A 14,078-nucleotide genomic window follows, 5' to 3' on the forward strand; every position below is an offset into this window, starting at 1 on the left:
AGGAAGGAGAGAAGAGAGCAGAAGCAAGAGAGATAAAGAGATTGGCAAGTGAAGGGCCTAGAAGCTTAAAGAAATGTCTGGAAAAAACAGGCTGAAAACATTAGGATTATCAGTGTTAAATGAAAATGAGATGAGAGTTACATAATAGATCAAACATACAGAAAACGAGCTGTGTCCTCTTCAGCCTTTCTCATAACAAAAGACAAAGGTTCTGCCAATGAGGTAGAAAGATAATATTTAAAAGTGGCTTAAGAAAAGTTTCAAAATGAATAATTAATCTATGGAGCTCTCTGCCAGAAGACCCAGTGGGAAACAAAAAGTTGCATTTCCAAATGAATTAGTGTTATTTATGACAAGATACAACTAAATAATTGTAAAGCCTTGCGATTCTGATCTAAATTATTAACTAAAGTCTCAGGATATTTTTTTCCTTTAGGCAAATAATTAATTGCTTTCTAATTTCTTTGTCCGTTGTACTGACCAATACCAACGAATGGTATTGCACTGGGTATCTTAACTGGCATGACAGTGGTCATACCTCTCCATTGCTTCCCTCCTTATGTAACTGACTTCTCTACAACATAGTGATATTAATAGCATTTTCCTTTTTTAAAAAAAAGTCACTTTCAAGCTCAGAGTTGTTAGAAATCTCTTAAATGCAGGACTTTCATTGGGAAAGTGATGCTTACATGAAAATTACTCTGAGGATGTAAATGTATTTTGACTCAAAATGATTATTTTGAGTGAGAATACAATTCTTGCACTAATATACATAAGCGTAAGAGATACTGTGAAGGAACCACACTCTAATAAAAGCAATAGCTATAGTAACAGTTACGTAAAAGCAGCTGTTTCTAATGTTTAAGGATCTTCTTTACAGGCTTGTGATCTTCTGAAAGTTTGGGGGCAACTATTTATTTTTGAAAAGCCTTGAATTATAGACTAATCAGTTTTAATTGTGGTCAAAGTAATCAAATATTTAATCATGTTTTAGAAAGCTGTGTCCCGATGAAAAATGTGTAAAATAAAAACCCCCGGGGTCCTTTTAGATCAGTTTTCAAGCTATGTTTATCAACACTGGTTGAGTCATCGGAATGAAAGAGTAGCCCTGTAGTAGTGGGCACGCAGCAAGGTATTTCAGCAAAAGAACCTCAAGATAATTGATGTCTTCAGTTTCATTATAAAGTATATATTTCATTTCCTGCCTGAGTTGTTTTCGTGCAAGGTCTAGGCTAAGTGCTTATTCCTAAGAAGGCTTTCTTATGCACTTTAATTCACTTTGTCTTTATGTGTCTATGCCATTGTTCTGTCCCAACTACTCAAACTCAGTTTTATGGACTAGAGATTGTTTCCTGATTAATATAATTAATCTCTGATACCCATTATCAGTGCTAAGCACAACCACCACAACCGTACTGGACATTGTCTCACAGGAATCCATCTTTCACTCTTCATCTCTGTACGAGGCCTTCACCAAGCAATTTCTTGTCCTTAAAAAAAATTCCAATTCCAACACGACCTTCTATATATCTGAGGACAGTTAAACACAGTGGGAACAGTATAAAAACTCCTGGACTCACGAGAGATTTTTCTAGCAACTTTTAACTCTGTATAAATACTCAGAATTTGTTCGGCCTGCTTTAGGGCTGGTTTACTCCAAGCCTTTCATCAAGATCTCTTTAAACTTTCTCCCATCAATTAACTTCCTCTCAAAACTCTGCAAGTCCAATATCTTCTCCTCTGGTGACCAGCATCACCCAATTAGCTACTGGGCGCAGAACACTGACTGAATTTCAGATCTACTGCCCATATATCTATCAAGAACAAAGGAGGTCAGAAATTTATATTTCTTCTGTACTTGGAAGGCATCACCTTGGGAATAAATTTTGCAAAAATCCTCCTTTAGTAACAAGTTTTCCTTAGCAAAGCTAGCTTGGGCTTGGAGATAATCCTCTTTCAACAAAAAACCTCCACATTTTTTGTAACCTGAAGTCACAATAACAAAGACCGCATTTTAGCAGAGAAACAGAAGTCACTGTATGGACACACTCTTTGTAGAACATCAGCTTTGTTTTGCTGGTTTGGGTCTGACAGCTTTGCGTTTTGTCACTTGATGTGGATAGGTTGAAACAACCTAAAACCAAGCCATGCACAAACTTGTGTAGAGCAACAAATCTTCCCAATCACTTGCCATCAATGAGTGCAGTGCACTCACCCTGCCTGCAGAGCACCATCAGCACCCTTTCTAAGGGAAACATCGTGCTTAAAATCACAGCAGAGCGGACTGTCAGGTCTTATTTCCCTTCTTAACGGGTTAGCAAACAGCCGACTTTTTTTTCTACAAGCATCTAACTTGTGAATTGACGGTGTTTACTCTTGGCTATTATTTTTAAGGTAGCCTACTCTGGCCACAGAACAAACATCCCTTTTGCTGCAGGCTGCCCTTTTGTCTAACAATCTGATACATGGAGCCTATTGACTGGCCCACTGCTCACACAGAGATGAGCTTCCCCGGATAGAGAGCTCAAACTTTCACTAGTCTCCATTCAGGCTAAAAGTGGCCATGTTAAAAAAAAGTTCAAAAAACTGGCAAACAATTCCAGAATCCTAGAGAAATCAAAAATTGCTGGAGGGAATTTTTGTGTGATGCACACAAGCCTCTACTGATATAGCAGCAAGTATTGTTCTCCACCGACTCCGTAGCTATCCCAGTGAGAGTCTTCAGAAGAGTAGCATTTCTACAGTAAACTGCCCCTCACACAATGAGCAGGCACAGGCAAGGGGAAGATGGGAAGGTGCGACATATATCCTGTGACCTGCACAGGATGGGTGCAGTGGGGCCTGCCCTTCCTGATGGCAGGCTGCTCTGGAAAGCAGAGAGAAAAAGGGCTGCTCTAAGTGTAAAGAAAGAAGGAAATAAGAGTCTTTCCAACTGCCAAGACAGAGTCAATCCAGCTTGCATCTTGTCCTCACATCTGTAGAGCCTTGGGGAACCTGCTCTGCTCCAGCCTTAGGCAATGTGAGCCAGAATGCTTTCAAAGATATATGGCTGTAGAAGAGATGGGGGTGAGAGGTGAGGGACACATTCAGTGCTGCGTAAAGAATTGTGGCTCATAAAAAATGTTGCCTTCTCACTTGTTGGCCTAGATGAAATAAATTACCTTCTGCACAAGAAAAGAGTTGTTTCCTACCAAAGGTGAGGTAGGTGTCACACATGCAGCATCTTCAGCTGGAGAGGCACATGGAAGTTGCTCACAGGATGAAAGAGACAGTGAGAGGTCTGCAGGACCCACGGGAAGGAACACAGCTATCCCAGTAATCCTCAGTCTATTAATGGCTGTTGGACAAAGGACCCTTCTCCCTTCTGCAAGGCCTTTCCTCTTGTATCAAGAATTCTGTGAATCAAAACCCTGAGGAGCTCAGGAATTTTATGCCCATCACTTGAAGAGGCATTCAAGAAAGGACTAAATAAGGATAAGTCAACCTAAAGAGCGACTTCACTGCAACACTTGTAAAATCTTTATCGATTCAATTTTTACAAGCATTGATTATTGCAGCAATATATTTACTTCGACAATAAGTAAAACAATGAGTTTAAAAATATTTAGCAATAACTTTATATTTTCTGTTAAAATTAGTTCTGAGGTAGATTTGTACTCCCATATACAACACATTAAACAAATGCATTCCAACTTAACCAGCTATTACCTATACGCGTCCAGAGTGGTTCCGTTCTGAAAATATGCCAGTTAAACTACCTAAATATTGAAATTTTAGCTATGGAAGATGACTTGGTGATGTGTTTTAACAGCGTTATGGGCAAGCAGTAAAACAAACATGCTTTGCCACAGACTTGGGCAGAGGGAGGCTCAGGGAAGCTAGCGAGAGAAGGAGAGTAAGAGATAAGACAGAGGGATGAAAGGCAAAAGTTGGTATCAGCGAGATCTGATGCTAAGTATGTTCCTTATATGTTACTTTGCAAATATAATAGACATGCAAAAAGAGGCTGGAAAAAATCCTCTGAGGAGAAAAATCTATAGCCTTATGTGCCCCTCTCAAGTATCTTCTTCAGCAATCTTGCATTTGGTTTCAGTGTAATATGAACAGACCTATCTACTTACAAAAGCTCCCCTCTTCCCACCAGCCTTGTTTGTTATTTTATGTGTTTCTGCATCATTTGCAGAGTTTGCTTTGATCTACATTCCTCCTGGATGTGCAGTTTCCTTTTCGGCTACCAAAAGGAAAACTGTTTGGTTTGAGAATTTGCTTATTTTGAAGATCTGCTGGCCCAAAATACCTATTTTTAATCCAAATGAACACAGCTGAGTGCTTTCAGCTCTTCAGCACTGGTTGCCTTCCTTTCAGGAAAAACCTTTCAGGAAAACAATAAGTGACCTCTTCATACTCTAATAAAATTGCCAAACTGTAATTCTAGCTGGCATGAATGAGAGCACTCTGTTTGCTACAGCTGAGTTTGAATATTTACACTCATGCATAATTTGATCCTTGAATTGCTTTTATTTTAGCACCATCCTGAAATGGTCAATATTTTGTTCCACATCTGACACCCAACAACGTATACCGTGCTGCTCTAAAACATCATCAGGACAGGTAATCACGAATTCTCTCAGTATTTCTCTATTACAGACCCAATCTGTCTTCCACTGACGACAGAATTCCTGCTGCCTCCAAGGGTTGGCTGGGCTTTGGTGAATTTGTAACACGACGGTAAATCCTCCTGCATACAATATATGATGTGGAATGTAAAGTCTGAGCCATTTTAATCCTTCCTCCTTCTCTAATAAGGATCACAATGCCACCACACTAGGAATAGTTCATAGACAAAACACAGTTCATAAATAACAGGTAAACAATCTTCAAATGAGAAGAGAAGACAGGACACATCCTTGGAATGACTCTTTGACTGGGAAACAGGATATATTCTTCAAGGACCTTGCAGGAATAGTCCCAGAGGACAATTAGAGATTAGATCTTCTCTTCTATGGGGTTAGGCCACAGCAGTTAACTTGGGAAACAATTCAGATAAACAAAGCACTAGCAAGAGGAAGGACACTGTTAGATTTTGCTTCTGTGTCTTTACTAGACATGGGCCTTCTTGTGAAGCTCCACATGAAGAACTTAGTTTCAAACAGTAACAGAGCATTAACTGACATCACCAGTACTGGAAAGTTGCAGCAACTCCCTGTAATTCTGGAGACTAATTAACTATTGTGAGAATATTCTTAATGGCATAGCCTGGAATTAGAGTATCCTGATCCACTGAGTGAAAGTAAAGGCATATGTGGTACCATCCCTCAGTGAATACACAACTCCTTCTATAAGTTGCAAGTGCAACCAAGCTGGGACATTTATGCACTTTTTTTATCTGCAGTCTGGTGAACTACACGCAGCCAAAGGCAAGCATACTCTCTACGAATAATTTTTAGGAAAAGATTGAGGAAAATTTGTATTCAAGCGCATGTGCGCACACAGACATCACCACATGTAGAGCTGCACACGTAGTGGAAGAAACAGGGTTCCTACTCTGCAAGAAGAAAAACATTCCTCATAAAAACACAGCTATGAACACTTTACCAGAGTAAATATTAAGAAAACTGTTATCAAGGATGAGTAACTGAAATGTCTAAGAATAGATCCTTTTTTTCATACAGATATATATGAGGGAAAAAAGAAGCAAATACATGGAGCAATGTACATGCCTACTCTGGTAAGCCTATACGAATTATGAAGAAGCTTTGCTGGAAGAAGAGACATATAAATAGAAGAAATTAATTTCTAAGCTGCTCTGTACCCAGTCTAAAATTAAGACAATGGAAGTTTTTTCCTGTTAGGTGTATGTGTATTGCAGATTCTAACGTAAAACACAGTGGTTTTCTGTATGCACGCTTTTGAAACCCATTTCTCTGTATCTTTGAAATGTAAGACTTCAGTAACAACAAGGACGCGTCAGAACATAGTGATGGTGCTCTGTGTGGTTCATTCTGTGAAGGTAAGTTCCCCATCTCAGAAAGTGAGAAGATTAAAATATGACAGAAGAGCATTAGCGCTTGAGGCACCCAAATAGTTAACCTCAGTGGATGATCCAGGGAAATACCTGGTTTCTTTTCTCTAGATTTAAATTTTCTAGAAACATCTACAATTGTAAATCTCAGATAAATAAGCTAAAAGCAGGAAACACCGCATGGCTCAGTTGGCAATGCATAACAAAAGCAGCACGTCAGGGTTACCCCAAAGCAGACCCCTAAGAGCAGGGTCTGCCCCGCTGCCGGCACCGCAGTGCCTCAGCTGCGCTGCCTGCCATCTTCTGCATTGTCAGTACCACAGCTTGCATCGTTAAGTCTTGAAACTGATCCACTTCAGTGATTAGGCTGATCCAAGGACACGGACAGAAGAGCAGGATTTAATGTGCAGGCAGGCAGGAAAAGTCTTTTAACACTTTAGAAAACATTGACTTGGTGGAAGGAATTGGCTAGCTCAAGGGATTAGTAATGAGATACTGAGCCCCTTAGCTCTAGGTCACCACACTGAATCTGGTCCAGGTCAGTAGAAATCAAAAGCTGTTGCTGTTCAGTGGCCTTCAGGAAGTCAGTTGGTGGTCCTACCCCAGCTACAACTGGCAAAATATCTGTACCGTTATTACCGATTAACAGTTGGCAGCACTTACACGAAAGGTTTAGGACTGGCACGGTACAGGAAAAGACTGAGCAGAGAAAGATGTCCCAGCAAACACACTAGGCTGGGACTCCAGAAAAATGAGAAAACAAGCTCCCTGATCATCTATAGATTTCCAGTGTGACATGGGATACGAGATTAAGAACAAAGAAAACTTTGTTTTCTCACTGGTATGGTCTTCACCAGGTGTTTGTGGCCTAAATGTCTCTGAAGGGCGCAGCAATTGCTGAAGTTCAGATCCCCACCTTTAAAATGGGAGTAACTGGCTCACAGGGTTGCTGCAGGGAGATCCACCGTAAAGGGGTGATTAGATACAAAAGCTAAAGAAGAAACCACGACAGGTGAGCAAACCCTTTCTGCCTAAAATCAGCTCCCCTAACTCCAAAGCAAGGCATTTGCTGAGTATGCACAAGGCTCCTATTCGCAAAGCTCTGTGTTTAATGCCCTTAAAAAGAACAAATTTCCCTTATAGCACAAAGTACCCCCGAAAAACTCCCACATTTCCACTGTTGCCCAGCAAAGCAGCACCAAAGAATCCAGCTGCTTCTAGCTTTTATTCCACCTAGGATGAAATTCTAATGTCTGTGTTGTGCAGGAGGTCAAATAGATTATCATAATAGTCCCTTCTGGCGTTAAAAACTATGAAATTGGAGAGTGAATCGCAAGATATCGGTCACTATTGAAGGCCGGATGGTAGGCGGCATCGCTTGGTGACGGGGTGTGATATGGCAGAGTAAATCCGATGTTCTTAGGCCGTGTGAAGCTGGGAAACTGACATTTTGCCTTCTTTGTTGCCCCTCTGGGACACTGAGAGAGATGCAGGTTATTATAATAATAAGCAAAGTTCACTCTCAATGCAGCCTGAGAATATTGCCTCGTACGGGAGCGAGTGCGTGAAGGATTGAGAAACACTAGTTATTTTCAAACTGGATTAAGTCTTTCAAAAGCTAATAGGTTTCCAATGAGCTGTGGTGTTGCTGCTGCAGCTGCTCTAATTTGAGAATAAAAGAATGCAGGCTTTGTGCCTAGGGACCTGTTATTGATCTGAGCAAGGAGGATGGGCAGGAAGGGGGTAGAGGAGGGTTATCCTCCTTTCAGCTGGGGTGGGGGCGTTCTTTTCAAAGTCACATTATCTGCTAGTAACAACAAAGCCTAACCCCATGACATGCTGCTCTATACAGGATTGCACTTGTTGAGAACTAAAAGCATTAGAGAAAAGAACCTCCTCCGGCAACCTTGCGCAGCTAACTTCATAGAGGGCCCACGAGACTCAACAGATGGGTCTCGGGACTCCCTCATTAGGAAACGCGCCCATCCCTTTGCATCTGGTGCCCTGCTCTGCTCAGTGCCATGCACTCGTTAGCATTGCAGGCTCACAGATTCCTTAGCACGTGCTTTCAATAAATATTGGAAAGAAAGGAGGGGTGGGAAGCCACTGCTTGGAGCAGCAAGATGAGGGGTCACCCACTAGGCTGGGAAATCCTTCTCCACACACACACACACACTCTTCTTCAGCCCCAGAGGAGGAAGGACAATAAAAGGCAGCCAACCACAAATGTGCATTTAAAGGGACAGGTGTGGAATTGCTTCTATTCAAGTTGTGGCAGATCCTCATTCGTTCCCCTCTGCCACAGTAAATAAAAATCGTCATTACAGATATAAAAAAACCAACAACCCAGGGCAACACACAGACTGGGGATCTGCGAGAGTCGGTGGCCCTTTTCAGACATAAAGCGGATGCACACTGGGTAATGCCATTACCTTCCAAGAAATTAATTGGTTTTAAGGGTTTAGCTCTACAGCCGGGCTCTTTTTCTTTTGGGTCTTCACCGAGCGTGTCTTGCTGCCACAGTGCCACAGATCAAGGATGTCCTTCATCACACTTGGAGTGGTCCATGACTCAGGGTCGAGATGAGGAGCAAGTGAAGCAAAAATCAACTCCCGTGTGTTCGAAAACATTGTGAGACGGAACTGCTAACAGGGAGGCAGGAATGCAGAACCTTCCAGGTACTGTAGAAAGAGCAAAGAAAAACCTTTAATCAGAGAGGCAGGGTGACAGGGCACTGGATCTTGCTCATACTCCCAAGAATAAGGCCATTTTATTTGCCATCTCTCCATCATGCCCCTGGCCTATTCTTACTCCATTCCTTCTCATTCACTCCTGTTTCCACTATCCTGCTAGGAGTTGCAGGCACTTTGATCACAGCTAACTCAAGAGAGACTGGGAGAGGCTCAAGTGATTTACTGCTGAAGTTGATGCAGACCTTGTTCAAAAATGAAGTGTTTCAACAGCAGAACTCCCAAACTCGGGCAGACTGAGACTCTTCTGAATGCTGCTGGCTCTAACGTACAGTCCTGTCACGTCTCTCACTGGACGATCAGTGACAGAAAAGCCCTCAATGCACCTACAGGTAACACCTGCATGCCAGCAGCATGTTGTAACACGCAGAATGGTCAAAGACTTTTTTTAATTCCTATGTAAATGACACAGAGAAGGCCATTTTTAGTCCCTTTGTCTAGGACCTTATCTATACCAAGGATGCCAGCCACCCTCTGGGGCCTGTGCTTTATCTAAAAATATTTAGCTGATACCAAAAGGTTCCTTCTACCAGGGAGCAGGCAGTGCCAGGGGACTGGGTGAGCACAGGCTGTTGTGCCTCTATATATACCCCCTAACTCCCTGGAGAAACGTTTTCCCTGTAGATCCGCAGGGTCACTCCCATCCACCCAACTTTGAGGCTCAACTCACTGGCCATTCCAGCAAGTTACTTAAGCACATCCCTAATTTTAAGTTTTCTGTTCCTTGACTTAGGAACATTTATATTTTGGGCTGGATCTGAGTTTTAGTAATCCTAACTCCTCTAAACATTTCTTCATGCCAAATGAAGCAACTCCCTTTATATCTCCCAAGCAGGACTAAGTAAACTCAAGGCCCAGAATATGAGATCAGCCATGGAAGAAGAACAGCAGGCGATGGCAAGAAGTCGCATCCTGTACAGCCAAATTTCAATTTGCTAATCACAGCTCTCTTCTTTTTAGTAATTTCCTTAGTTAAATGACATGCCTGTGTACTTCAGTCTTGCACCCTTAGGATAGTTTGTGATTGAGAATATGTTGAACATATACTATCATACCCATTTAACAAGGAAAATAATCTACATGAAAAGAAAACTTCAGATATTTTGGTGTTTTCACAACAAGAAAATGAAACTTGATCTGAGTGCTTACTCAACAAAAGTGGCAAAAAAGAAGCACCCTTGCAGAAAGCTGTGAGGAAAACCCTACTAGAAACTTGGAGCTCTCTTGAAAGCAAGAGCAACGTTGTTTGTTGGAGACAGGGCTCAGCCCAGGTTTCTACGACTGACAAGAATAGCTGAGGTTCCTGCTTATCAAATGAAAGTGTCATCTTGTCCGTGACAGACGTGCCAGCACTGCTCAGTGTCATAGTCTTTGCACCTACTGGAAGCTACTCCAGCTTGATAAGCTGCACCCCTACTCAGACCTAAAACCGTAGTCTCAGCTCTCCCCCATTTTTAGAAAGCAGGGATTTGAGATCAAATCACTAGTGGATAGGAATCCCACCACTGGGGAGGATAACTGAAGGACAAAGCAATCAGGTTCATGAGTTAAAGTGGAGGTATCCAGTCCTTGAAGAGTTAACAGAAACAACCAGAAAGTAGGTTTTATATGCATGTAAATAAAGGAAAATGTAGGAGAAACAGTACTATTCCCTGGAATGGAGTAAGGTCTCAATTTTAAGCTGTGACAGAAAGCAATAATGTTATGGATTCAGTTAATTACAGCTGGATAAAACTTAAAAGCTCTACAATAGACATATTTTTTGGCTCTACAACTTTTAACTCTTTAAAGGACTTTACTGGTTCTCACTATAGCCATTTCCAAGTACCACACAGTCGTTATTTTTTATTGTTCTCAGAGTATCCTCTTAACTAGATTTAGTGCCTCATTTTAATTCCAGGGAGCTAAGGTACAGAAAAACTAAGGTGGGAATTTCCAAGTCACAAAACACACATGCACAATATATACAAGGGGGCTTTGAAATTTGAATTCTTTTAAGCAATATGCTCTAGGGAAAGAGGAAAGTAAGTGCTTGTAGCTGCAAAGTGAATTTGGGTCTCTCGTCGCTAGAGCATCTTCTTCTCCAAAATCTTTTGCCACATCTGGAAAGCTTGCCCAGAGATACAGCTTTAAGAAATTACTCCAAAGAACTGAAGCTTTTATGGAAGTAGGTCTGCACTGCTCAATGTTTGGTAAACTGAACTTTTTCTGCTAACCTCTGCCACTTGCTCAACTTTCTCGTCAGAGGTAGTTTTCTCTCACGATCCATTTGTGAAATAGTCTAACGCGGGGTGTGGCCTCGCCACAAAATGCTTTCTAATTAGTTTCTAAACATTAAATAATTATGGAAGTGCAATTCCCATTCCACTCAGGTGATGAAAAGCTTTACAGGAGTTCAGTCTCACTTTGTAATTAGAGAAATTAGCTTTCTAAGTTTAGATCACTCAACTGTGCAAATGGGTTCATCCGCTGGAATGTGTTGCTCTGAAATGTGTGTCAGCCGAGCCGCACGGCACAGTCCCTATCTCTGCCTCCGCGACACTCGCCCAAGTGGGGAGGCCAGTTCCAGTACAGCAAGAGGAAAATAAAGTGTTATGGGTGTATTATAGGAAAGGCCTTATCTAAAAGCTCTCCTCCGTGATTGACTGGAGCGATACGTTCTTCTCCTTGCAATAGGGAAGCTTAACTCCTAGATAAAGGATTCTCCCAGTAGGTGAAATTTTCACTCTTTCAGTCAGTTTGTTCAGAATTATATCTAAAATTGCAGCAAATGAATTTTAGAGGGTGGTTAATTTTGAGAAGCAAAGCTACTTTTATAAAAATCTACGGAGAAACAAAGGGCTCCTCTATCTTCTTCATTTGCTGTGAAACGGGGCCATCGAGCTTTATGAATTCTTTATGACTACAGATTCCACACTTCCACAGATTCTTTTCCGGTAGCCCTTTCTGCTGGTTTACTGAAGGCTGATGCAGGATCAGGCCCCCAAGATTAGGCAACCGTCCTGATCTGCATTACAGCAGTGAACAGAGGTTTAGTCACTGACTTGAAAATGAGAGGGATCAGGTCCCTGAACGAAAAATTTTTCCAGGGGCGCCATTCCAAGCTTACCTTCAGGTATCACAAATCTAAGGAAATCCTGTGGGATTGTTCACAGCCATGATTCAATGAGTCACCGAGTTTTAAAAGGAAATTACAACTTTCCTAACACAAAGAATTGACTTCATGACACCTGACCCTCGTAAGCCAGGCGCTCCCTCTAAAGGCTGTGATCCTTGTCCCACCAAAGTCCTGGGCATTCTCCCAGTGGCTTCAACGAAGCGAAGTATTGCCTGTGACACTGGACCTTGGCACACGAGATGTTTATAACGGCTCCTAATGTGGACATAATCTAATTATGTCAGAATAGGAAGATTAGCAGGAAGTAACTTTACGCAATGTAAAAAGCTGAGCGCCAGACACTGAAAAGTTCTTCGCCAGCCTCAAAGGAAGACACGTCAGCTCCACACCTCGTGAGACACGGACATAGGCAAGCAGAGCATTGCAGCAAGAATTTTACACGCACCGGTCTCGGGCTACTCAAAGCAAGTACAATTTAGGCTCCCTGTGTGCATGCAGCAATTGGTGCACTGCTGTACACGCAGTGAAATGGGCATCTTAAAAAGATCCTCGGGCTGCGTAACGCACCACGCTCAGTTGGTTTTCAGTGCCGCTGTGCAGTGGGTAAACATCTGGCTTGGAGAGCTCAGTGAAGAAAAGCAGGAGATAGGACTCCAAGGGTGAAATTCTGGCCTTCATAAGCTAAGGGGATTTTACTCCTGGCTTCCATGAGGTCAAAATTTCTTTCAGGGCTGCAAGGGAGAAGATTTGCATGCACTCCTGCACATGACTCACGCTATGCCTTGGTTTACCTATCAGTAGTACTTTGCGTCTCGAGACATTGGGAGGTTTAATTCATCAGTGCTTGCAAAGCATTTCAAGTTGTTGGACAAGTAATTCTGTTTCAGGGCAGCTACACTGCTGAGTCACAAGCACTGTGGGAACCAGAACTCTGGATTTCCTAAGCACTGGAGTCAAACAGGTGGAGTAACCTTTTGCAGAAAGGCCAACTCCAGACCTGCCCTTAAGGTACGAGGCATACCAGCAAGCAGCAGGGTATTTAAAGGCCCAGAGGAGCACATGTGTGGCACTTGTGAATGAGTAACATTTAAATAGGTTGCAGAAGCTACACCCACCAAAAAAGACATGAGAGGCACTGGTTCCCGTATCACCAAACTGCAGCCGCTTTGTGGATAAAACACAGCGAAGGTTTACCAGCCTAAGAAAAGTTAATGACTCCAAGTAAGGAACAACTGATACTGTTAAAACTTCGAGGTCGAATGGGGCTGGAAGGAGTATTCGGCAACCGTGTACCTCACAGGCATGCCAAAATTGCTGGTATGTAATCTCAATTTTCGAACTCTCACATGGGAAGTGATCTGCAGGAGTCTGATGAGAATATGAGCATGGTTCTAGTGCTGGGGCACAAACACTGCCAGCTTCACGGCCTTAGACACTCCGTAACAGGACGGACCTTACCATAGCCAAGAACAAGCATGCACTTTGCTTTTGCCATAGGAAACGAAAACAAAGGAGATAAAATTAGGTCAGAAATCTTGTTTTCCTCTATACCACTGACTGACGTATAAAATAGAGACGTTCATGCATCTACTGTATTAGATCAGGGTGGAATAGGAGATGGGGACATAAGAATAGCTGTTCTGGGTCAGACTGAACGTCATGCAGGCCACGTTCCTGGCTCCAGCGCCTGAGGAAGAAAGGGACAGTGATGCAGTGACAGCTCCCAGCATGCTCACCCAGCTTCTGGATCGTTGCTCAGGAACTTCCCGAACCAGAGACAAAGTTAAGGGTGGGGTGGATTTTTTTGTTTGTTTGTGGTGTGTTTTTTTTGTTGTTGTTGTTCAATGGCCTTTGATAAGTGACTCTTCTTCTGGGAGCTAGTCCCAACGCTTTTCGTGCAAACTGTTGTCCTTCTCAGTGTCCCGTGGAGAGGAGCCCCACTGGTAACCACCTCACTACGCGCCTCCAGGCTTTGCTCCTGAGAGGACATGGCTGACAGACCCCAGCACTCACTTGGAAGCTGGGCGGCAGGCACCTGCCTCCAGCGCTGGGAGCCCCCGCAGGCTTCCCTGAACCCATCAGCCTGGAGCTGGAGCTGGGGGATGCGCCCCGCTTCCAGCTCTTTTCCGTCCGAAACGCGGGAGATCCTCGGCAGCGCGGCCTCGCCTTAAGCAGGGGACGACGAGTC

The sequence above is a fragment of the Tauraco erythrolophus genome, chromosome 2, assembly GCF_009769465.1.
Source record: "Tauraco erythrolophus isolate bTauEry1 chromosome 2, bTauEry1.pri, whole genome shotgun sequence".
NCBI lineage: Eukaryota > Metazoa > Chordata > Aves > Musophagiformes > Musophagidae > Tauraco > Tauraco erythrolophus.